The sequence below is a fragment of the Onychomys torridus genome, chromosome 4 (genome assembly GCF_903995425.1).
Source record: "Onychomys torridus chromosome 4, mOncTor1.1, whole genome shotgun sequence".
NCBI lineage: Eukaryota > Metazoa > Chordata > Mammalia > Rodentia > Cricetidae > Onychomys > Onychomys torridus.
The window spans coordinates 104,017,437-104,044,942 of NC_050446.1; the positions used below are offsets into that span (position 1 = coordinate 104,017,437).

General features: G+C 43.0%; 1 pseudogene; it reads left to right on the forward strand.

Moving 5' to 3' along the window:
- The first annotated feature begins 8,775 nt into the window (after positions 1 to 8,775).
- On the forward strand, positions 8,776 to 11,488 carry LOC118581886 (annotated as a pseudogene).
- The last annotated feature ends 16,018 nt before the right edge of the window (positions 11,489 to 27,506 follow it).

The following is a 27,506-nucleotide window of genomic DNA, read 5'->3' on the forward strand; positions in this document are numbered from 1 at the left end:
CTAACACCATATATGAAAAACCAAATGGACAAAAAACTCAGATGTAAGAGCTGACACTATAAAGCTCATCTAAGAAAACGTAGGAGGAGGCTTAATGACTCTGGATATAACAGTGGTGTTTTTGGATATGATATAAAAACTCCAGACAACAAAGAAATAAAAAACACAAGTTAGACTTCATCAAAACTAATAACTTGCTAGGTATCATGGCACAAGCCTTTAATGTTAAAATTGGGAGGCAGAAGCAAGCAGATCTCTTTGAATTTGAGGCCACTGTGGTCTACATAGTGAGTTACAGGACAGTCAGGAGTAGATAGGAAGATCTTATGTCAAAAGAAAAAAAGTTGAACACGTACGGCCTACAAAGAACACTATTACGAGAATAAAAAGTCAACCTATTCACTACAAGAAAATAGTTATAAGTCATGTGTCTGCTGAGAGATTAATATATAGAATATATAAAGAACTCCTAAAACTCATTAATAAAACTTTCCACATCTACCTCCATAGTCTAGCCCAGGAAGTTTTAGTAACTTCTCTATCAATGTCTTCTTCCTTACCTGCCAGATCTAGCCTGGGTCTCACATCTAATGATTCAACCTAGTCTAACCATGCCTGCCTCTATTGCAGCCAATATAGGCTTCCATTAAGACCATCCCTACCCATAACATCTCCACAGATCTCTAATGTATCTCTTACAACCATCCTACCTAGTCAGACACCACTTCCTTCTTCAGGATCTAGCCAAGTGAGTCCCTTTGGTCCCCCCATTCATGCCTTTATCACAATTACCCCTATCCCTGCCTGAATTACAATGTCTAGGCTTTGGAAAAGACCTGTCCTATCTATTCCCCAACACATAGGACCCTCCCATGCAATATCCAACCTTTCCATCAAGCCAAATCTACCCCACAGCCTAAGGTTAGACCAGGAAGCACATACTGCCCAGTCTCCTTCATGTACCTGATTCATTCCACCCAAGCCATTTCCAACCCCTAGGCTCAACATCTTCACCCAACCAACATCCTCTATTCATCCCCAACCTGTTCTGTACCTAACAGACTAAGAACCAAGGAAGAAGATTCCACATGCCCATATCTCATCACAAAAATACCAATAATCAAAAGAGTAAGCCAACATCTTCCTACAAAACATCCCCGTGCTGTAGAATGTCTACCAATGAGAATTTTCTACATGAACCCAGGACAGAGAATTTAAAAGAATAATCATAAATTTCATGTAGAATTCAAGGAGTTTAAAGAGGACACACACACACACACACACACACACACACACACACAGTGAAATTACAGAGAAAGGACTGAATATTCCAGAATCTTCCATTCTGCAGATTGGCCAGTTGTAGGTCTCTGTTAGTTCTCATCTACCACAAGAGGAAGCTCCTCTGATGATGACTGAAAAAGGTACTGATCTATGGGTATGGCAGAATAATCTTAGGAGTAATTTTATTGCTAGGTTTTAGCATAACACCAGTATTTGTTTTCCTGTAGGCCTGTGGCCTATCCAGTCTCAAGTTCTTGGGCACTCAAGCAGTGTCAGGCACAAGTTCCATCTCATGGAGCAGGACTTTAATCCAATCAGAGAGTGGTTGGTTACTCCCACAATGTCTGTGCCACTATTTGCACTAGCATTGATTTGGAGGAGAGGGAAACTGTGATGAGAATATATTGTACAGAAAAAAACTTTTCAATGAATAAAAACAAGAAATTAAAGAGGAAGAACTTAGTGAATATAAATACCTGAGTGATGGAAAAAATTAAAAACCCAGAAGCATAAAGCAGATGGAAATGATAATGACAGCTAAGGATTTGACAGTGACATTGAGAAGGATTTGAGCTGAAATGATGATGAAACTGAAAAACCCAATGATTTAACTGGAAAACTCAAAGGAGAGCCATAGGAGCAGAAAGAATCAGATAGAGCTAGGCGGCGGTGGCGCACGCCTTTAATCCCAGCACTCGGGAGGCAGAGGCAGCTCAATCTCTGAGTTTGAAGCCAGCCTGGTCTACAAAGCAAGTCCCAGGACAGCTAAGGCTACATGGAGAAACCCTGTCTCAATGATGATGATGATGATGATGATGATGATGACAATGACGATGATAGAAGATCTGACCCTGCCTCTCATTTGCCATACCCCTTGCCCCTCACTGCCTGTGGCAGATGAGGGAGCTGACCCTCCTCCTTACCACCTGAAGCACTAGGGAAATGGGCCCTGCACTTCCCCTGGGCAGCACTGTAGAGCTGACCCTATTGACTGGATGCTGGTGAACCATACCTGAGAACATGAACTTGGGAGATCTGGCCCTGTCACTCATCAGCCATATGACAGCATGGGCTAGGAAGAGATTTCTCCACCCATCCCCACCCCTCGCTGCAGCACTCCAGAGAGTGGTCCTGCACTTTGCCTGGACAACACAGTAGAACTGGTCCTGATGGTGTGGGTGTGGGTGAGCCAACCCTGAGGGTGTGAAAGCAGGAGAACCAGTCTCACCCCTTACTTCTCACTGCCAAGGATGATCTAGCCGGGTCAATGCTGGACAGCTCACCCTGGTGGTGAGGATGGGGGAGAACTGGTGGGTTGACCAACCTTGCAACTACCCAGGCCCAGAACCAAGGTTATGAGTTGGCACACCCCAACATCCATCCCATTTATGATCTGCTGGAACACAGGAAGGCACGTTCTGCAGATCCAAAGCAGCAGGATCTCCACAACATAGGCGACAACAGGATTTCCAAAAGGAACCCCAGTGAGGGCCCATTATTGATGGTACAGCAGAGGCCTCGAACCAGACCAGTGACTCTTTGCAACGAACACTTGCAAGTAAAGGTACATGGATAAAAGGGTTTACTGCATGACTCACTGTGTCACACTACAGCTTCCATGATGAGATTTATGATGAAATTTTTCTTTTCTTTCTCTTAAATTTTATTTTATTTTATTTTTTTGGCCGAGTGGGAAGTTGCAGAGGGTGGATGAAAAAGGGATGGGAGAAGAATGGGGTCGAGATGCATGATGCAAAAGACACAAAGGATCTAGACAAAGTAAATGAGTAAATGTGAAAAAAAAATCAAATCATGGGAAAGGAACACACAGGAAATGAGAGAAACCATGAAAAATGAAACTTTCAAAATGAGGCATTGATAGATGAGAGAGAAGGAAGGATGGTAAGTCCATGCCATAGACCAGATATCCAACAAGATCATTGAAGAATACTTCCCCAAACTCAGGGTAGACAAACATATACAGATACAAGAAGCACACAGAACACCAGATAGACAAGACCAAAAAAGAAAATGCTCACCACAAATTATAATTAAAATACTAAGGATACCTAACAATGAAACTATATTAAAGCTGCAAGAGGAAAAACACAAGTCACATATAAAGAAAAACCCATAAGAACAACTTCCCAGTGGAAACTTTGAAAGTCAGAAGAGTCTAGAGCAATGACTTCCAAGTACTAAAATCTCTAATTGCCAACATGAACTAATGTATTCAGAAAAATGTTCTGCCATGATTGGAAAACAAAGAAAAACTTTCTACAACATAAACAGCCTAAAAAATTATAGTGAACAAACCAAACCTAAAGAAAATATAGGAAAGTTTCATTCAGGTTGAAAAGATGAGTGAGCCCAACAGAGAGAATGTGGAAGAAATATGAAGCTATAATTATTAAAACATAAGATATCACTGAGAACACAACACCAAAAGTCAACAATACAATGACCATAATTAACACACATTTCAATAATAAATTTAAATATCAATGGCCCCCATTCTCCAATAAAAAGACCAAGGCTGACTGAATGGATCAAGAAACAAAACCCATCTATCTGCTATCTAAAAGAAAGACATCTTCGTTTTAAAGTTAGGCACTGCCTTAGAGGAAGAGGATGGAGAAAAGCACTCTAATCAAATGGGAATGGGAATCAAGTAGGCATTGCTATCCTAACATCTGACAAAGTAGACTTCAAATAAAACTAATTACAAGAGATAAAGAAGGACACTCAATTCTAATCAAGGAAACAGTTAACCAAGAAGCCATTACTATTCTGAACATATATATACCAAATTCTAGAGCACACAGTTTTGTAAGAACACCTGGCACTGGATTCAAAAACACAGATTAACACCAAGCCATTAATAGTAAGAGATACCCACACCCCATTTTCTCTAATTTGTGAGTCCTCTGAGCAAAAAATAGAGAAACACCAGAATTATTTGACACCAAGCATCAAATAGACTTAACAGATATTTATAGAGTGGTCTACCCAAACACCAAAGAATATATGTTCTACTCATCACCCCAGGGAAGCTTTTCTAAAATAGACCACATCCTAAACACAAAGCAAATCTTTACAAATTCAGAAAGATTGACATCACTTGTTGTATACTAGCTAACCACAACACAAGAAAACTGTCAGTAAAAGAGAAAAAAAAACCACCTAGAAATACATCAACTCATGGAGATTAACTAACTCATGACTGAATGATGAATTTATCAAAGGAACAATCAAGAAAGAAATAAGAAATTTCCTGGAACTAAATGAAAGTAAAAACACCACACACACACACACACACACACACACACACACAGACACACACACACAGACACACACACACACACACACACACACACACACACACACACACACACACACAGACACAGACACAGACACACACACCACCACCACCACCAACAACAACAACAACAACAACAACAGAAAGAGCTAGGTGGTGGTGGTACATACCTTTAATTCCAGCACTCAAGAAGAGGCAGCGGCAGGTGGATCTCTATGAGTTCAAGGCCATTCTGGTCTACAGAGTGAGTTCTAGGAAAGTCAGGACTTCTCAGAGAAATCCTGACTCAATAAACAAAACAAACAACAAAACCCAGAAAGAGCACATGGCTTTTGGTGTGTTTGACTTAATGGTGTAACTCAAAAACTTGAAAAAAACAAATCCAAGCCTAGTCAATGATAAGAAATAATAAAAATTAGAGCAGAAACCAGTGAAATAGAAAGGAGAAAACAATGCAAAGAATCAACAAATCTGAGCACTTCTCTTTTTGAGAAGATGAACAAGACTGACAGACCTTTGGGCCAACTAAACAAATGAAAGAAAGAGAGGACCCAAATAAACAGAATCAGAACTGATCAGTGAATCATTACAATAGACTCTAAACAAATTTGAAATTATAAGGGAATATTTTAAAAATCGGTACTCCATTAAGCTGGAAAATCTAAAAGAAATGGATGAATTTTTAGATTCAGCCAAACCACCAAAATTAATCCCAGAAGAAGTCAGCCACCTAAACAGATCCATAACAAGTGAGGAGGTTGAAATAGAAATAAAAATCCTCTAAAAAGCCCAGGACCAGACGAATTCATGGTGAAAATTCTACCAGACATCCAAAGCAGATCTTTATCAAATCTTTCTTACACTATTCAAAAAAAATTTTTTTTCAGTTGAAACAAAAGGAACATTCCCAAACTCCTTGTACCACTCTAATGCTCAAACCAGGTAAAGAAACAACAAAAGAAGGAGATCTACAGGCCAACATTCCTTGTGAACACAGACTCGAAACTCCTCAATAAAATACTCACAGTGTGCAGACATAAATCAAAAAGATTATCCACTATGACCAAGTCGACTTTATCCCTGAAACGCAGGGATGGTTCAAAAACAAAAAAGTCAATAAATGTTATAAACCACATACATGAATTTAAAAATAAGAGTCACATGATCATCTCAATAGCTGCAGAAAAGGCCTGGGACAAGATCCAACATGCCTTCATGGTAAAAGTCCTACAGAATGTAGAGCTAGAGGAAACAGGCCTCAACACAATGAAGGTTCTTAGAAACCCACAGCCAACATCGTCCTAAATGGAAAAACACTTGAAGTAATCCCACTGAAGTCAGAAATGAGATGGGGATGCCCACAGTCTCCATTCCTTCCCAGTGTTGTACCTGAAGTACTAGCTGGAGCTGTAAGATAAGAGGAAGGACTTAAAGGGATAGGAAAATGGGAAGAAAAAGCAAAGGACATGACACTATACATTAGAGAGCCCAGACATTCCACCAGAAAACTTCTAGGAGGGTAAATCAATTCAGTGCGATAGGACAAAGAATCAACTCACACAAATCTGTAACTTTTCTATACATCAACAACAAACATACAGAGAAGGAGATCATGGGCATATGCTCTTTCACAGTTGCATCAAAAGAAAATGAAACATCTAGGCATAAACCTAACCAAGGAAGAGAAGGACCTCTACAATGTAAACTTTAGACCTCTACGGAAAGAGACAGAGAAAGACATTAGAAAAGAGAAAGACATCCAAGCTGGTGGATTGATAGAGGTAACATTATGAAAATAGTCAGCTTCAAAAAAAGCTAGCTAAGGATTCAGTGCAATCCCAATCAAAATCCCTATCCCATTTCTCAGAGAAGTAGAAAGACTATCCTAAACTTTATTTGGAACCACAAAACACCACAGATAACTAAAACAGTCCTGAGGAGAAAGAGCAGTGCTGAAGGGATTACCATTCCAGACCTTGAGGTCTATTAAAGAGCCACAAGAGGAAAAGTAATACAGTACTGGTGAGACAGCTCACATGCAGACCAGGGGGACAAAAATCACAAGGCCAAACAGAGTCCATGTCACTTCAGCCACTTACTATTTGACAAGGATGCCAAAACATATGCTGGTAAAAATAAACATCATCAATAAACAGTGCTGGGAAACTGGATGTCCACAACAAGGAGGGTGAAATTGACTTGTTTCCATCACCTTCTATGAAAACTAACTCCAAGTGGATCAACGATCTGAAACCTGAAACCCTGAAACTACTAGAAGAAAACATAGACAGCACCACACGTGATACAGGTGTGGGAAAAGACTTTCTGAACAGGACTCCATTTGCCCAAGAATTAAGGCCAACAATGAACAAGTGGGACTTCATAAAACTAAAAAGCTTCCTCATAGCTAAAGAACAATCAACTGGGTGGAGAGGAAACCCACAGAATGGGAGAGAATCACTGCCAGCTGTACATCTGACAAAGGATTAATATCCGGAATATATAAAGAACTCCAAAAAAAAACAAAGAATTAGAAAAAAAATGACCTATTCTGAAAATGGGCATGGGATCTGAACAGGAGTTCTAAAAATAGGGGAAAAGTGGCTAAGGAATATCTCCAAAAACCATTCATCATTCCTAGCAATTAGGGCAATGCAAATCAAAACAAGTTTGAGATTTCATCTTACTGCAGTCAGCGTGGCAAAGATCAACAAACAACTAACATCAAATGGTGGAAGGCATGTGGGGAAAAGGGAACATGTTTTCACTGTTGGGGTTGCAAAGTGGTGCTGCCACTATGGAAATCAGTGGGAAGAATTCTCAAAGAGCTAAAAATAAATCTACCAGATGACACAGCTATGTCACCCCTCGGCACACGTCCAAAGCACTTCACAGCCTACTGCACCGGTACTTGCTCAGCTGTGTCCATTGTTGCTATTCACAACAGCCAGGAAATGGAAACAAATGAAATGCCCTGCAACCTACAAATTGACAATGAAATGTGGTACATATGCACTATGGAATATTATTCAGCGGTAAAGAAAACTAAGACCATGAACTTGGCAGATAAAAAGATGGAACTAGAAAAGATTGTTGAGTGAGGTAACTCAGACCCAGACAGACAAATATCACATGTTCTCTTTCATTGGAGACTCCTACCTCTAAATCCTCAGCTACATATCCAAGAGTAACCGCAGAAAGTGGGAAAGTAAAAGGAGGCCATTCCTTTAGTAGAAAGGGGCCATTCCTTTAGTAGAAGGGGGTCATTCCTTTAATAGAAGGGGGCCATTCCTTTAGTAGAAGGGGGCCATTCCTGGAGTAGGAGGTTGGGAAGCAATATAGAAGGGACTAGCAGGGTACAAGGGATCTTCTCAGGTTGATGAGAAAAGGGGGCTCTTTAGAGAGAGGGGAAGGAGGTAAATACAGCAGAAGGCAGGAGGGGGTGAAGGGGAGTAGCAAGATACAGTGATCTGATAATGGAAATGGGGGGAGGGTTGGCTCTTTAGTGAGGGAATAGGGCAAAATAACAATGAGGAGGTCTAGTCGGGCGGTGGTGGTGCACGCCTTTAATCCCAGCACTCGGGAGGCAGAGCCAGGCGGATCTCTGTGAGTTCGAGGCCAGCCTGGGCTACCAAGTGAGTTCCAGGAAAAGGCACAAAGCTACACATAGAAACCCTGTCTTGGAAAAAAAATGAGTATGTCTGAAAAGATCATAAGAAATCATATTAGCTATTTATCTAAACAAGACACTATGATATTGTAATTCTGTGTATAAATATTAATATATAGTTCAAATAAACTTTTCTCATCTGGCCTGACAATGCTCCCTCCAAGAACCAAAGACTTCTTCTAAGAATATCCCCAGGAGCAGACATGAGAAACCCTTATCTGGGCTCTCCAAAGGATTCCCAAAACCTACAGCCTATTGCTATTGCCCTTGGTGGCCCTCCAGGGGTCGAAGGGAAGCTCTTATTGCCAAAGACACTACGCACTTCAGAAAAGCATCTAGAGGCCCCTGAGCAGGAACTGACCTGAATGCTTTCTCCCTGACAAGAAGATACCAGGCAAGCCTTCACAGAATGGAAGCAACCAACAGCACTATCCAACTACAATGGCTGTGAACCACAACAGTGACCAGCTTGGCAGACAAGCCCTGGATGAGCAATAATGGCATGAATACCTTGGTGGTAACCAACAGTTCTCTCAATGGACTTAAGGTGTGCTCAATAAAGGTGAAACCATTCATGGTACTGGAAACCTAGCCAACTGCTTAGGGTTAATAACATCATAGATCTTGGAGGAGAACCTACTTTTCTAAACCAGCATCATCCACAACAACAAGCTAAACATTTGTCTTTATAACCACAGATAGGTATAGTCCTCAGCTCTCTTCAAGGAAACTTGTCTTTGCAACAGATGGAAAATACTATAGAAATCCACAACCAATAAAAATGTAACATTGTGGAACCCAGTCCCAATGGATACATCTAGGGAACACTCCTGCACCTAAGGCTCAGAGAATATTACAGAAGAGGCAGAAAGATTGTAACAGCCAGAAGATCAGGGAGTTTGCTGTGAGAATGTGTCTCCTAGTGATGTCAGAAGCTACGCCTGTAAAATCTCACCAGCGTGATGGTCTAAACATGAGCTGAACAAGAATGACACCAATAGACAAGCCGAAGAGAATGAGGGATAAGCCTGTGCGGCCTCGACCCCACACAAAGACCTGCAGGCTACTAAGGAATGCTGAAAGTGGAAGAAACAGTCTTCCTCAGGAAAGAGCACATCTGGTACCAAATGGTCAACCCTGACAACATGCACACAAGTAACCTTGCACAGACTACATGGGTTATATTTAGGAATGTATCTGTGTATACATACACAAATATGCACATAACAACAATTAATGAAAAAAAGGAGAATGGGGAGGGATATTTGGGAGGGTTTGCAGGAAAGAAAGGGAAGAGAGAAATGGTATAATTATGTTAAAATCTCAAAAATGAAAGAAAAAACTTCAATAATAATAGAATTTCACTGCCATAACAGCAGCTGGAGAGAAGGCTAGCCAGTGGTGATGGCTGCAGCTTTTTTTTTGGGGGGGGGAGATGGGGGGCGGTGACTGTGGCCTTAGCACCAGGCTGGGCAGATAGCAGAGACAGCAGTGGCAGTGGGGACCAGAAGAACCCTGGAGGAGACTGATTCAGATGAGGTTGCCTCGGGAAGTCGATGCAGTGCTGGAGCTGTGGCTCAATAAAGCCACAGACCCAAGCATGGTGGAACAGGATTGGTTAGCGATCCAGAATTTCTGTGAGCAAGTAAATGCCACCCCAATGGCCTGACGCATGTGCCCTGGCTACTGGTTCACAAGATCCAGTCTCCATGGGAGAAGGAAGACCCTTACACCCTGACCATGCTGGAGATGTGAGTGAATCACGGCTTGTACGAGCATTGCGGGGGTTGGGGTGGGGAGAGTTCCACAATGAGGTGGCCAAGTTCTGCTTCTTGAATGAACTGGTCAAAGTAGTATTGCCAAAGTATCTAGGGGCCTGGGCCACGGAGAAGGTTAAAGGAAGAGTTATTGAAATCCTCTTTAGCTGGACGGTCTGGTTTCCAGAAGACATGAAGATCCGAGATGCTTATCAGATGCTGATCTTACCCCCACCTTCTCCCTGGCCAAAGATGCTTTGATGCTCATGAGGAAATGTCAAAGCCTCTGACAAGACTTCTCAAGAGCAACCGGCTGGTTAAGAATTAGGTCAAGGAAGAACAAGAAAAGTCCAAGACAGTTTTCAAGCGAGTCAATGCAGTGGAGGAAGTACATAGCCATGTGAAGGTGCTGCGGGAGATGCCAAGCATGTACCACAGGCCAGGCCCGGCCCTGCCTGACCAGGAGGGCCTGCATGCAGGTTGTGTATGAAAGATGTGAGAAGCTGCGGCCGACCCTGTTCCGCCTAGCAAGTGACAACACCACCGATGACGAGGACGCACTGGTAGAGATTCTTCAAGAAAATGACCTTCCCACCCAGGGGTTTCTGCTGTGGAAACAGGTGGTAGCAGGATGAGTCAACAGGTGATCTGCTGCGGTGGGAGACATTCCTGTCTCCAGAGTCTCTCTGAATCAAATAGCCTACAGGAAGAACTGCCCTCTCATTGACCTGGAAGCTCCAATTTTGCTTTAGAGATCAACGATACAATGTTCCCGCTAGGAACAAGGTTGTGATTCCAAGTTGCTGTAAAGAAAGACAAGAAGCAGTGGCCATCACACTCCTGGGGGTGGGTGGAGTCCAGAGCCTTTCTGCAGACAGGAACTTGCTGGATCTTCTCTCACCACAACTATCTCCAGGACCACTGAAATACGTTCCCCCAAAAAAGCATCCCCAAGGAAGTGCCATCAGGTACCAAGTCCTCTTCAGGTTGGACCTGGTAGGCTGGACCACTGGTTTCTTCCCCAGCCTCACAGAATACATATCTGGCTCAAGTGTTTGTACCATTGGAGTCTGTGAAGCCTAGCAGCCTACACATCCATCACCGGGTATGACCAGAATGGCTTCAGAATTCTGCTGTACTTCTTCCAGACTGGGGCCCCTGGCCACCTGGATGTAGGTGTTGATGTTGACCTTGATGAGCACTGCCACCCAGCCTGTCTGAGATAGGTTTCAGGTGGCTGTCCCAAAGTCAATTCGAGTGAAGCTGCAGCCGGCACCCAATTCCAAGCTCCCTGAATTCAGTCCTTTGATGCGTCCAGTAGTGATATCTCAGGTGCTGCTGCTTGACAACCCACATGAGGAGCCTATCCAGTTACAGTATAAGCTGACTTCCAACCAGTGTGGGCAGCCATTCAGCAAAGGAGGAGAGGTGAAAGCCTTTCTAGCTTGGCTGTCTTGAGCCTAACTTCTCAACCAAGACTCTTCAGTCAAGCTTAGACCAGCATTCCTATCACTGGTCAAGACTCATTGCGATGTAGTACAGAGTGCCAAGTGTTCTCTCCCGGTGTCAGGCTTGATTGGTGATCCTGTCTGTAGATTGTGTGTGTGTCATGTCTGTGTGTCTGTGTGTGTCTGTGTGTGTGTTATTGGGGTGCTGGGGGTAGGAAGGAGAGCTGGGCATGGGATTTGGCAGTGTGGGGGATGCTGACAACTTCTGAGATCATCTCTGCTGCACTCATATCTGCTTATGCATGTTGGTTGACATTGTTGTCCTGCCTCAGGTTGGAGTTTTACAAGCCAAAGTTTTTCCCATATATTGCTCTGTTCACCCATCCACTCTGTGCCTTGTCAGCCCTTGAAAGTCTTAGTTGCTCCCAGACTGCTATTCTCAGGGACCTTGGAAAGGGACCTGGTTGGTCTTGTGACAGAGAGTGTCTTCTGGGGGCACACTCTTCCAAGAATGGCCTTGTTTTCATTTTAATTAGTGAATGCTGCTTGCAGATGCTCAGTAAGACCTTCTAAATGGAATGCTTATTGCACTGGTTCCAGGCAAAGGGCTGCCATGAGACCAGGAAATCACACTTGGAGACCAATCACATCCTTCACTACAGTGCCTCAGATTCCCCCAGAAGGACCCTCTGAGGCCTTGCTCAGGCCTCGGGTTCTATGGGTTGGGCAGCCTGTCTGGACCCTTACTCAGAACCCACAATGTCTTCCTCATTCTTTCTGTTCACAAACATCTCAAAGCTCTTTCATTGTGACCCTGTGTTTGTCGTTGTAAATCACAACTAGCTGCCCAGCCCTGTGGCCCTCATAACCCAAAGTGGGAAACTGTGATGCAGATAGAGAGCCATGTGGTAATTAAGAACAGAACATCACTAAATAAATACTGTGTACAATAATAATAATAATAATAACACTAATAAATAATAATAAAATTTCAAAGCAGACAAGGCCTTTAGGTAGTTCTCCAAAGAAGATCCACAAATGACATGAAATGATGCTCAGCTTTACTGGGTGTCTTAGTTAAGGTTCCTACTGCTATGAAGAAACACCATGACCATGGCAACTCTTATAAGGAACTCTTTAATTGGGGCTGGCTTACAGTTTAGAGGTTTAGTCTATTATTTCCAGGGAGGGAAGAATGGCAGACACAGTGCTGGAGAGGAAGCTGCAAGTTCTACATCCAGATCGGCAGGTAGCAGGAAGAGAGTGAGATACTGGTCCTGGCTTGAGCATCTGAGATCTCAAAGCCCACCCCTCGGTGACACACTTCTTCTAACAAAGCCACACCCACTCCAGCAAGGCCACACCTCCTAATAGTGCCACTCCCTAGGGACCTCTGGGGGTCATTTTCATTCATACCACAACACTGGGAAAGTGAAAAAGTATAATGAAATGTCATCTCATACTTGTTACATTTGGTGTCATCAAGCAAATAAAAAAAAACAGGCATTGGCAAATAAAGAAATCGGAAAATGCATTCATTGCTGGTATATAATGGTGCAGTTGCTGCAGATGGTTTCCAAAATCACATACGAAACCCCTGTGTGTATACCCGGGAAAACTGAAAACAGGGCACCAGAGCTGCCTACCCATGTCCACAGCAGCAGCGTTCACAACAGATAAAAAGTGGAAGCCACCCAGGGCCCATCAACAAATAATGTGGTAAATACATAGATACATAAGTACTCAACTTTAAAGAGGATTTTTTCAGAATTTTTTTAAAAATAAATACTTAGTTAACAAATAAAAATTGTGCACATCACAAACAAGATGTTTGAAAAGCATATATTTTGGAATGACTAAATCAAGCTAATTAGTGGGTGTATTGCTCATCTTTTTTAGTGGTGAGAACTCTTAAAAATCGATTCCGTAAGCAATTGTCAAGAATACAGTATGTTGTTATTATCTCTACTCACCACACTATAAATAGATCTCTAGAATTTATCCAGCTTGAGTTACTGAAACTATGCTGTGGGCCAACATCTCCCTAAGCTCCTCACCCCACCTTGGTATTCACCATTCTGCTCTCCACTTCTATGGGTTTGGCCTTTTCAGATTATACACGCAAGTGAGGTCAGGCTGTAATTTTCTTTCTGTGTCTGGCTTATTTCACTTAGCATGATGTCCTCCTTGGTCATCCCTGCTGTTGCCTATATGGCAGCATTCCTTTCTTGTTTTTAAAATGGGGCCTTTAAAGATTTTATTAAACACACATGTTATATCCACTCACTATTTGATGAGCACCTAAGGCTGTGTCTTAACTATCATGGATAATGTAGCCACAAAATTGAGAGTGCAGCTCTCTCTTACATATGGATTCCATCTCCTTTTTGCTATATACCTAGTAGTGGGTTTGCCGCATTATCATATGATGGGTCTGTTTTTAATTTGGACAATGCTGGGATCAAACCCAGGGCTTTGTGTGTGCTAGGCAAGTGTCCTATCTCCGAGTAGCCTCCCCAGCATTACTTTTTTTTTTTTGAGCAAAGTCCACACTATTTTCATAGGTACTTTACATGTCCAACAACACTGCTCAAAGGTCATCCTTTTTTTCCACACTCTCTCCCATACCCTTTGCTTTTTTGATAGTAGCCATCCTGACAGGTATGAAGTGATACCTTATTGTTTTAATCTGCATTTGTCTGATGGCTGGTGGTTTTGAACACTTTTATAGACTTGTTAGCCTTCCATACATCTTCTTTTGAGAAGTCTGTTCAGATAGGAAGACAATGATCTAACACATGTTATAACAAAAACGAAACTTGAAGACAAACTAAATGTAAGAAGCCAGACACAAAAGTATTATTTGACTATATTCAAATGTGTAGACAGAAAAGAGAACAGTGGCCACCAACAGCTTGGGGGAACAGAAGTAGGCACTTAATGTTCATAGTATCAGCATAAGATGAGGCTGGAAGTCATCTTGCTGGGAAGGATGAGGCAGAAACATGGAAAAACCCTTGTCTCTGGTGGTATCAGTGGGTATGTAAATCAATCCTGTGATTAGCTTCTATCCATAGGTCCTGTTAATCTAAATTTTGTTTCCTCCTTATAAATAAACTTTACAGGCTGCAAGTATGACTCTGTTAGAGTGCTTGCCTTGAATGAACAAAGCCCTGAGTTCAAGTTCCAGCACTTTAAAAACCGGGTGCAATCGTACCAGGGAAGGTGGGGGCAGGAAAGTCAGAAGTTTGAGGCCATCCTCACCTATATAGTGATTTGAGGCTAGCCTGGGATATGTGAGATCCTATCTAAAAAGCAAAGCAATAAATAAACTTCACCTAATTTTCCCTGACTTTCAACAGGGATTTGTGATGTGCACAATTTTAGAGAGACCACAAGATGCCATCAGTTTAAGAACAGGTTTTTGTTTATATTTGTATAACTTTCATTTTTCCCCTTCTTAAATATGTTGAAATGAAAATTAGAGCAAACAAGAGTTCAAGAAACCTTCCCTCTCCTAAGACTGTACAGCCCCAGCTGGTAATGACCCAATTCTGAGAGTTCCACTGTCTGCCACTCAGCAGATGTGTCTTCCTGGCCCCACTTCAAGGACAACAAGCCAAGACATTATGGTAAAAGGAACTGTCCCTGCTGGCCAAGGCCTCTGACCCTGCCTGTCCACTCAGGCAGGGTCAGCTGGGGTGGAAGTCAATGGCATGAATCCAAGCCACAGAAACATTCTTCAAAATGAGGCTGGGTGAGCATTTAATGGTAACCCTGTAGCCTGACTGATGCTGTCTCCGGGTTGGGTCCCACATGCATGCAGACTAATGTGTTATCACTGATGTTGGGCGAGGAATGCAAAGGAGCCTGGATTACCATTGTAGCATGACCTTTTGCTAGAAGTTTTTGCTCAGGGCAATTAAATGTTCAGCTGTCTCCTCCTGGGCAGTGCCCACTTGCATTTTAATTATGCTTAGAAAAGGGAGGTAGTAGAAAGGATACCCTGACAAAAAAAATTAAAAGATAACAGTCTGCTTCATAAACACAGCCATTCTTTTGCAGCTGTGAATCTACTTGGAAGCTCTCCCCTCTCAGTTCCAGAATGCCTTTGACCTTCTGGGCTTAATCCCTATCATGTAGGTAACTCTTTCAGAGAAGCAGGGGAAGTATGGGAGGCAGCATGTTCTTAGTGAGGGGTGCAAATCTCAGTGACCTTACCATCTTCAAGAGAGTAGAAGCCATCAACCTCATTTTGCAAATAAAGAAACTCAGGTTGAAAAAATAATTGGCTATAATCTTACTTGGAGCAATACAAAAAAGGTGTAAACTACAGACAGAGGGAAACACACACACACACACACACACACACACACACACACACACACACACACTAATGATGTTGATCCAAAGGAGCCAGTACTTTCATATGTATCCATTTTATGCAAAGTGCTAGAACCAAGAACCAGTGTATCTCCCCTGTCAGAAGCTGGTGTGTGTGTGGGAGGGGGGACCAGAAGTGGCAGAGGGGTCTTGGGGAAGGTGGAAATGTTCTGCATCTTGAGTGCTATATGCAGCTTCAGTGGGAGTGTCTGGATAGCAGAGCTGGTCAAACCATAAACAAAAAATGGTATACTATTTATATGCTTTAATAAAATTCATCTTAGGAGAAATAATACAATATTAAGTAGTAGCTAACTTCTATTGTGTGCTAGTTTTTCTTGTAAGCACTTTGTGTATGCCAATCCATTTATAGTCCCCACACCAATCTCTGAAGAGGTGCTGTGGTGGTTTGAATGAGCAAAACCCCATTGGCTCATATTTTTGAAAGCTTGGTACCCAGTGGGTGAAACTGTTTGGGAAGGATTAGAAGGTGTGGCCTTGCAGGAGATGTGCCACTGGGGGGGGGGGGTGTTGAGGTTTCAAAAGCCCATGCCATTCCCAGTTGGCTATAGATGTGAATTCCCAGCTACTGCTCTACTACCATGCCTGCCTGTCCGCAGCCACACTCCCTGCCACTCTCTGAAACTGTAAGCCTCAAATACACGCTTCCTTTTAGAAGTTGCCTTGGTCATGATGTTTTAATCACAGTAATAGAAAAGTATCATGAGGGTCCATTTCCAAGTTGAGAAGACTGAGGTACAAAGTTTTTAAAACTCTCAAGGTGACATCTGGCAAGAGACAGAGCCTGGGTTAAAATCCAGGCAGGCTGATCCCTGTGCCCAGTGACACTTAAAAGCAAAATTTCAAAGCCCTTGGGAGGCTGAGGAAGGAGGATCATGGGTTAAAGATGAAACAAAGTCCAAGTTTATCCACCTGAAATTGTTCAAGGCACTAGTCTTCCCAGGGCCTTTCCAACAGAACCAAATGAGCAGGGGAAAAAAACCAAATTAATTGGAGAAGTATTTGTTTTATGCCTACTTCAGGTCAGAATATGGAAAGCAGCTGAGAAACCTAAGGCCTTGTTGAAGATAAGGGGAATTTCCAAGTGATCAAAATGTTATCAGGGCCTGGTAACATGCTGTGTGGCCATAGTCCAGCACTTGAAAGGCAGAGGTAGGATATGGCCTTAGCCTAGGATCTGAGGCCACCCCGGGCAACATAACAACTGCCTACTTCAGAAGGAAAGGAAGAAGGAGGGGAGGGGGGGAAAGAAAAGTGGGGGAGGGAAAAAAAAGAACTGTGAGCCATAGTCGGTGTCAAGTCCCCAGCAGGAAGGAAAAGGGAACTTAAATGGAGAAGTATGCAACCTAGTCTTCATGGGAGATTTCTTGGAGAAACAGGCTGCTGCCCAGCATGTATCGCGTTTCCCAGACACTTGATGTCTCTTTTGCAAGATTCGCTCTGCTGTGGCCAAGTTGTAAGGGCTCATCTTCCCCAGGTTGCTGCAAAGGCCCTTTGGAGTCACGACTGTGCTTAGCACCTGGAGGCTGCCTGAATCCCAGCTATTACACAATTGGCCCGGGCACATTCCCCTGGGGAGACTCCAGGAGTGTCATGTTCCACAACACAGAACAATAGCCTTGAGACAGCTGGGGCTCCACAAGGAACTCATGCCTTAAGCCAAGCCACCAGGCTTGTGGAGCCCTGTGTGGCCTGGTCAAGGTATTGGGATGTGACTTCTAGGCCTGTATCCCACAGGTCTGCTGCTGTACTGTTAGCGTCCACAGTGGTGAGCCCCCACTGGACATTTTGAGCACATTATCCAGTGTATTCTTAGCAGCTCTGGTTCCCAAGTGCGCATAGAGAAGGGAAGTGGTTTGTTCAAGTCATTTGGTGCTACAGAGGTATAACTGGTATAGGCACTGTTTCCTGACTTTACAGCCTCCTGTCCCCTACCTCCCCACTCACTGCCATGAGCACTGAAAAATCATTGAGTAAATGTCTTCCAGGAGGCTAGACCCTCTGACTTCCCAGATCTATTCCTGGCTGTGTGCCTTGTTCTTGTTCAAGTTTTTCTAAAATGTTCACTATTTAGTTATTTATTTGTTTGTTTATTTTGGAGACAGGGTCTTACCCTGTAACCCTAGCTGAACTGGATCTTAATACAGAGACCAACCTGGCCTTGAACTCACAGAAATCAGCCTGCATCTGCCTCCTGAGTGCAGGGATTAAAGTTGCCAACCTGATAAAGTTATTGTGAAGACCAAATTATGTAAGTCAATAAATAAGAAAGCAGTTAGAAATAGACTCAAGTGATTGTGAGGTCCTGAAAAACAGGAAAAACAGGCAGGTCCTGAAAACATATTGTCTTCGTGTTTTCCATAAGTAGGCTCTTACTTATTGTGTGTATTTGGGACATCTCATAAGAAAGACCTCATTAAAAAACAAACAACAACTTACATTCATTCTCTCATCTGCCAAACACGTAGAGTGACAACTTCTAAGCAAGGATCCAGAGAAGGACAAATGGCCCATTACATCCTGACTCTCCTAGGGGGAGAGATAAGAACACTATCAATTGAGAATGCATCCCCTTTATGCTGAATGTTATGCAAAAAAGTATAAGCTAGGCAAAGCTGTGGGCTTTTTCCCTCTCTGAGCGGGAGAGGGAAACAGAGGGGTGACATTTATACTTCTCCCTGGAGAAAGAGAAGAAGATGAGGGAACAGCATAGTGAAGACAGGAGCAGCAAGGGCTGAGGCTGGGAGGTGGAGCTGAGCTCCAGGAGGGAGAGAAGGATCATTCTGAAGGATGTGGGTGAGGTAGGACCTGGGGCCTGGAGAGGAAATTGGAATTTATCCTGAACAACCCCCAGCTCCCCTGGGGTGGGAATATGGGCTGTGTGTAGAAGTGGTCTAGGGGGATACCAATGGAGAAAGGTGGAAGCCGTTAGTCACCCAGGCACATGAGACAAATGATGCTGGTGGGATCCTGGAGGCCACCTCCAGCTAGGAGCATACCTCCATGGTATGACCTGCAGGTCCAGGTGATGAGGATGGAGTTGAAGGAGAAACAGGCTATCTCCATAATAATTTAATTTAAAAATCCATTGATACAGACTTGTGCTGTTTCTAGTGTTCCCTGCTTATAACAAATTTTGTCATAAATATCATTGCATGAAAACTCTGAGAAGTGAGGTGGGAGGGTCAGAGCCACGAACATTACTCTCAGGATGTCACACTGCCTACGTTCAACCCAGCCAACTCTCAGATGCTATGCTCCTGAGAACATTCCGCACACACCCTCTGCCCCTGGCACAAACCCAGCAGTTGGAAATGCATTTCTTGATGGATTTCTTGATGCAGTGTGGAGTTACCAATAGTTTAGAAGAAACTCTGAGGAATAGGCTCAGTGGCTCAGACTGCCTAGGGCAGTGGTTCTCAACCTTCCTAATGCTGTGACCCTTTAATATACAGCTTCTCACTTTGTGATGACCCCCAACCACAAAATTATTTTCACTGTATTTTGCTACTGTCATGAATAATGTAAATATCATAATGTAAATATCTGATCAGCGACCCCCAAAGGGGTCAAGACCCACAGGTTGAGAAACCCTGGTCTAGGGGTTTTCTATTCCAGGAGGAGCCAGCAAGTAGCCGTCAACCCCAAGAAGCGGGCCGATTTACCCCATTCTTCTTCCAATCACACAGAATTGCTTTCCTTCTGTTAAGCACTGAAAGCAAGGCCCTGCCCTGAGACTGCCATGATGCCAGGCCCTGCAGCTTCAGACACTGAAAGGCTGTTGCAGACCCTTCTTCAAACCTCTCTGAATACCAGGGAGCTGCTGACCCATGAGCCCTCTAATTTTTGCCCCTCTGAGACCCACCTGACTCTCTCTCTCTCTCTCTCTCTCTCTCTCTCTCTCTCTCTCTCTCTCTCTCTCTCGTCTCCCATCTCCTTGGAGCTTCTGGTTGTAGACACCACCTGCTGGCCAATGATCTTCTGGCTTCTATTCCAAATCAATTCTGCTGCCAAGGTTTCCTTTTCACACCCAGCTTTTGAAAGACCGTTCTTTTTACCAGTAGCCACTGCAGCTGAGATTGAAGCATCCTTCCATTACTTCCCCCTCACTTTGAGCCTATTCTCTAGTTCATTTTGGGGAAGGAGTGGGTAGCTAAGATTTCAACGGTTCTCGAGCAGTGTGCATGTGCCAATTTGTTTTTAGTGCTGGCAGTGGGGCTGTTTGGACGATGCTTCATGTTATCTTTCTAAAACTGATCTGGGGGATTCGGCAGAATTCTCAAAAGCAGCAGAGGCACTAGAACCAGTATGTACATACTATAACAGGATGTACAGCATTGCCTTACATGACAGGGGCTGGGTAGCCCAACCATGGCCTTTTGCAAAATAGAGAGGCTGGAATGTAGCAGCTGCTCAATCCATGAATCCAGATGCCTCAGAAGTCTCCTTCCAGGAGGGGCTACAAAGCTAAGCAGGTTCCAGCAGCCACAGGAAGAGCATTGGCATATGCGTTTAGTGAACACACAGGAGCTAGCTGGAGTGGTACTTGCAAGGCTCAGGTTCACTGTTTAGGGTATACGGTAGAGCTAAGAAGTTCTCAAGGGACCCATGCCTTCAGGATAGAGCCAGATTTCTACAGGAGACTCTCACGGACACAATTCACCTTTTATCTAACTTTCACTGTCATCTGGAAGGGATTACTGGTCCCCAAGGACTATCTTTTTTCACCCATGACACTGTGTCCACCATATAAAGTCGTCTTCACCCTTTACGTAATTAATGCCACCAACCTGCCCACTGCAGGCAGATAAGCACGTGCTTTCATTTCCTCACCCCTTTGCATTACCAGGACCCTTTTTATTACAATGGAATCATATTGCATGCATATTCAATATGCTATTAAAAGAAAAGAGAGATACCCAGATTTTCCATGTCCTCCTCCAGGGTCTAACCTGAACTAACAAAGGAAGTTCACATGCCCAGATTTCATCTCAAGAATACCAACAATATGAAAGATCACATCAGTATCTTCTCTCCAAAAATTATCAGTCCTGTAGAAATGTTTGTCAATGAGAATTACCTAGATGAACTCCAGGACATGAAATTTAAAAGAACAATTACAAACGTCATCAAAGAATTCAAGGAGCTTAAAGAAGACACAAAGAAACAGTTCAAAGAAATTAAGGAGGGAGTGTTTAAGGCTGATAAGTACCTGAATGATTTTCCCAGAACACAAACATAAGGCTGTTGAGAACAATGAATGGAATTCAACTAGGAGATAGCACCATTGAAGAGGACTCAATCTGAAGTGGAGATGGAATGGAGAAACCCGGCACTTGAAACAGAAAACTCAAAGGAAAGCCTTCTAACTGAATGAATAAAGCAGAAGAAAGACTGTTAGGACTCAGGGCAAAGTAGAGGAACTAGATTTTTAAAATAAGCAAAGACTATTGAAACAAATAATTAAATCACAGGAAATGAGATAGCATGAAAAATATCAAACCTTCAAATTATAGGTATAGATGAGAGAGAAGGATCCCCAGTCAATGCTATAGACCAGATCTACAACAAAATCAGAGGAAAAAACTTCCCCAAACTCAGAGAAGACACACCCATGCAGATACAAGAAGCACACAGAACACCAGATAGGACCAGAAACAAAAATCCTCACAGCGGATCACAGTTTAAACATTAAGCATACATAACAAAGGAGAGCTACAAGAGGAAAACCACAAGTCACATAAAGGAAAACCCATCAGATCAGCAGCTGATTTCTCAATGGAAACTTTGAAAGCCAGAAGAGTCTAGAGCAATGACTTCCAAGTAGTAAAAGGCTATGATGTCCAGCAGATACTAATTTATTCAGAAAAACTATCTGCCATGATTGAAGGACAAAGAAAAACTTTCTACAACATAAACAGCCTAAAAACATTACATCCAACAAAGCAAACCTAAAGAAAATACAGGAAAGATCATTCAGGCTGAAAGATGAGTTAGCCCAACAGGGAGAGTGTGGAAGAAATATAAAGCCATAATTATTAAAACACAAGACATCACTGAGAACACAACACCAAAAGTCAATGGTACAATCACCATAATTAACACATACATTTCAATAATAATGTTAAATGTCAATGGCTTCAATTCTCCAATCAAAAGACCAAGGCTGACTGAATGGATCAAGAACAAAACCATCTATCTGCTATCTAAAATAAAGACATCTTCATTTTAAATTTAGACACTGCCTTAGAGAAAGAGGATGGAGAAAAGCACCCTAATCAAATGGGAACAGGAAGTAAGCAAGCATTGCTATCCTAACATCTGACAAAGTAGACTTCAAATAAAACTAATCAGAAAAGATAAAGAGGAACACTTCATTCTAATCAAAGGAACATTTAACCAGGAAGGCATTACTATCCTAAACATATATGCACCAAATTTTAGAACACACAGTTCCATAAAAAAAAAAAAAAAAAGATCTGCTACTGGATTTAAAGACACAGATTAACACCAGTCCATTAATAGTAGGCGATATCAATACCACACTTTCTCTATTCTCAGGTCATCCGGACAAAGAATAAACAGAGAAGCATCAGAATTAGAAGAACAAGTTCACTGGGCTTATAGATCCAGAGGGTTAAGAGTATACCATGGTGCTGAAACATGGCAGTAAGCAGCAGGCATGGTAGCTGGAGCAGGATGCTAAGTACTCACATGCTTTACCATAAACAGGAAGCAAAGAGACTGAACTGGAGGAGGATGAAGCCTTCAGCTCTCAAATCCTGTTCCCTGTGATGTGCTTCCTCCAGCAAGTCCACACCACCTGAACTGTCCTAACAGAGCCACCAGCTGGGAACCAAGTGTTCAAATGCCCAAGGCTATGAGGGATGTTTCTCATTCATAGCACTATAACCTGTGAACATCCCAGATCCTGCTCCTGAGAAGCAAATTTGGGTATAGGTTCACTCCACATGTGGGTGCCTCATTTATAACCTTTATTTATTTATTTATTTATTTATTTATTTACTTACTTACTTACTTACTTACTTACTTACTTACTTATTTATTTACAAAAGTCACTAGTTTCAGTGACCGCCACGCTATGTGATAGGCAAAATAGGCCAGGATGGGCAATGTAACATTGTGGATCACTTTAATTTATATGCAGTTCCCTTTATCCAAGGACACCTGAGTGCTGGATTCTAAGTTAATCCAGAACTCCATGGCCAAGTGTGTGTCCACAGTCAAGCGAGCATCCATCTAAGCAGGGAAAAGAAGGGTCAGTCACCACCTCTTTCTTTTGATACTTGACTTGTCTGACAGGGACTCCATCAGAGGACTAGGTCAATGGCTCCTGCTTGTTCTGCTGTTTCTTCCAGGAATCTCAACTTAGGTTGGTAGCTGTCTAATTTATTATTACATGGTGCAGTGCTGGATAATTATACACTGCAGTATAATTTGTTATAACTTGGGCTGAGGCCTATAACTGTATAATTTATCATTATACAGTACAGGGCTGGAGAATATCAAGAGTGTATAATTTACTTCAGACTTACAAGCCTAACCTGTAATCCAAAGGCAGCGAGCAGCCTATGTGGATGATTAATATTTCTACAGTAACCTCAACCTAGATATTTCTGACATCTTTCCTTGAGCTTCCCAGAACTGGAGTTGCCAAGTTCTTGATACTTTTTGTTTCAAGCAAAACTCAAATTTTGGCAATCCTAGCCTAGGTCTAGTGGGTTTTGCGTATTGGATCAATACCCAGCGCTGTCATCCTGCCCAGTCACAGGCATTATCACTGAGAGGCCACAGCTGGCTGACGGTGATGCCTACAGCCTTGCTGGAGGAAGTATGTCATGGAGGCAGGCTTTGAGAGCAGGAGATCAGGAGGTCTGGCTTCCTGGGTCCTCAGCTGTAGCATCTCCTTTCATTTGTGTGGTAAGGGTTCTTCTTCCGGTTCTCAGTGCTGGGAACATCACCGAAGCATTTCCTTCCCATGGTGGAGCTTGCATTAAGTTAGAAGCTTGAGTTTCTCTGGTCCCTAGTTTCTCAAAATGTGGTCCCCTAGACCAGCATCAGCAGCAGGGGCTGGGAGCTGGGCAGAAATGCAAAATGTCAACCATCTGGACCTGCTGAGTCATAGGGTATCACTATAGCAAGACTGCTGAGGATCCCCATAATGTTACAAGATGTCTCTGTCTGCAGGTCCCTCCCTGCAAGTGCACATCGCTCACCAACTTCTATCTTTTGCTCCTTCTTCCTCCTTTTTCTACAAGAACATGTATTTTATTTTACCTTGCTACCTTTTGGAAACTACAAACATGCCAAAGAGAGTGGGCAGGGGGAGACAGAGAGAGAGGAAAAACAAAATCACTCAAAACCCCATTATCCAGAAGTGACATTGTTATATCCTTTTCTTTAAAAAAAAAAAAGATTTTATTTAATTTTATTTTATATGCATTGGTATTTTGTCCACATTCATGTCTTTGTGAGGGTGTTGGATCCCCTGGAAGTGAGTTACAGACAGCTAGGAACTGCCATGGGGGTTCTGGGAATTGAACCCAGGTCCTCTAGAAGAGCAGTCAGAGCTCTTAACCACTGAACCATCTCTCCAGCCCCATTAATATCTTAATGACTGGTGTACAAGACATTTTTAAATTGTTACATATACATTTATGACAACAGGTGGAGGGGGTGCTGTAGCTTGTGGTTGAAGTCAGAGGACAATGTTGTAAAGTGGATTTTTTCTTTCCAACTTCTTGTGAGTTCTGGGAATCAAACGCAGGCCCATGAGGCTTGCACAGCAAGCAATCACCTTTGCCCAGTGAGCCTTCTCACCACCTTTTAGATGCTTTCTTTTTTCCAACTTCATTTCAAGGAAAGTTGGACTTGACCTATGTGGTGGTTCCCTTCCCAGAAGGCTTGCTAGACACTGGTTGTCAGGCCTCAGCCCAGAACTTCCGGTAAGGAGAGCCGGCCGTGGAAGTAGCATTTCTCACAAGTTCTAACTAAGAATCTGCTGCTCCAGGAGATTGCTGGCCTCAGGGACAGAACCTCAGGGTTTAGAACCCAGCTCTGCCACCTGCTGCCTACCTACAGGAAGGTCACTCTGAGAGAGTCTCCAGGTTCATCTTCTGCTTCTACTGTAGGGTACCCACCTCCCAAGATTAGCACACAGGCCATGGACCCCCGGGGGAAACTAAATACTACTGTTTTGCCTAAGGAACACAGCAATACAATGACTCCTAATGACATTCTGCTATTCACATAGAGCAGTGCCTCGCTCGGCCCCCATCAGACAAGCTGCTTCTTGCAATAGATGGAAACTAACACAGAGACCCACAACTGAACAACATGCAGAGAGTGAGAGACTGTGAAATGCTCAGTCCCGAACAGGATTCTGCAGGGAAATATGCAGAAGAGGAGGCATAAGTATTGTAAGAGCCAGGGATGATGATGGATGATACCAAGGAAACAGTGTCTTCCAAATACAGCAGGATTGACACACGAAGGAGCTCATAGAGACTGGGCTAGCATGCACAAGGTCTGCACTGGTTCAAGCCAGACAGGGTCTCAGCACTGAGAGGGGACATGGATGCTGGATCCCACCTCTAGCCAAGAAGCTGTCTTCAGTTGATACCCACCTGCAAAGGAAAAATTAGTGTTCTCCAGTGGGGTCTCATTGGTTATATGAACCACCCTGAAAGGCGGGCCCCATGCCCAGCAATACCAAACAAACTCAGTAGTATTTTTGGAGACTTTTTGTCTCGTATTGCTTTGTTTGGGCATTTTTTTGTCTTATTGTTTTGTTTTGTTTTTTGGTATATTATGGTTTTGTATTTTTATGAGTTGTGTGTGGGTTTTTTGTGTTTTATTTTCTTTCTTTTTTTCATTTTTTAGTCTGGTTTGTTTGGAGTTTCTGTTTATTTGTTTACCTGTTTGCTCTCTAAAGAAAAAGAGAGAAGAAAGGCCATGGAGTTGAGTGAGTAGGGAGGTGGGAAGGATTTAGGAGGAGTTGGGGGATGGGAAACTATGATCAGAATATAGCATATGAAAGTTTTTTTAATTAAAAAAAAAAATCACAAGGACCATTTGACCTCCTTGAATTAGTAAAGCACAAAGGAAGTACTAGTTACATTGCTTATGCCTGTAGTTTCATCACTGGGATTTATTAATAATCATTTGTAATATTGTTCCTGTCATTGTTCTATGTATTTGTTTGGAAAGGCTGTCCTTCACATTGATGCATTGACTGGGCCCCCAGTTCTCTTCCTCCGAGCACTGACGTCCCTACAGATAAAGCTCCACGCACCTGTCTGTGGGTTTCCTAAGGGAGGAATGTGGTAAAGGTGAATTGTGGAGGAAAATCTTACAACTATATTTAGAGCTTTTGATAAATTTTTTAAATTGTCTTCCAGAAACATGCAACTGATGAATAATACCACCAGCCTCAGACAAGACCATCTTCTTCTGCTGTCTCATTAATGTTCCACGTTATTGGTTCTTTAAATAAAAACATTATTCCAGAGGTGATGGCTCAGCACTTAGGAGCACTGGCTGCTTGCTCTTGCAGAGGACCCAGGTTCAGTTCCCAGCCTCTCCATGGCCGCTCACAACTGTCTGTAACACCAGCTTTCAGACACTGTAAAGGCAGGTTTGAAATATCTTCATGAATTAAACTTACTATTTCAAGGAAAGTTGAAATGAGGTTGAAAAAGAAAGAAAAGTTTAAAAAACAGAAGATTGTTTGAAATTATGCAAAATTAACAAATTTTGAATTCACAGTGACTACTAAAGTGGATGTCCCCTGTTGTATGATTTTGTTTGTGTTCTGACAAATAAAGCTTGCCTGGAGATCAGAGGACAGAGCTAGCCACCAGTTAACCATGGAGGCCAGACAGTGGTGACACACACCTTTAATCCCAGCACTTGGGAGGAGGAAGCAAGAAGATCAGGAGTTCAAGGCTGCCCTGGGCTACTCGAGATTAGACCAGTCCAAAAGAGAAACAGAGCCAGGGGGTGTTGGCTCAAGCCTTTAATCCCAGCACTAGGGAGGTAGAGATAAGAATGTAAGGTGGATGGAGACAGAATCTTGGCCCCCATTCAGTCTGAGGATTTGTGGAGACAAGTCCCACCCCCATTTCAGGCAGAGATTTTTAGAGGTAAGAAGTCTGGTGGCTGGCTGCTCTGCTTCTCTGATCTTTCAGCTTTCAACCTCGATATCTGACTCTGGGTTGTTTTGTTTTTCGAGACAGGGTTTCTTAGTGCAGTTTTGGTGCCTGTCCTGGATCTTGTTCTGTAGACCAGGATGGTCTTGTACTCACAGAGATCCTCCTGGCTCTGCCTCCTGAGTGCTGAGATTAAAGGCCTGTGCCACTGCCACCAGGCCTGATTCCACATTTTTATTGTTAAGACTAATTAGGATCACACTTCAGTCCCCTTCCAATATTCAAGGCCTTTAAAATAAAAGTTTAAAATTCCTCAGCAAATATTGCGCTTAGGTAGCTAACCAGGCCTGGCTTTGCTCCACACTTACCCTGTAGGAGCAGAGGTGTGACCCACAGGTACCAGCTTCTGATTAAACCTCATGTTTACCACTGGCTGCATTCCTCCCACTTAAT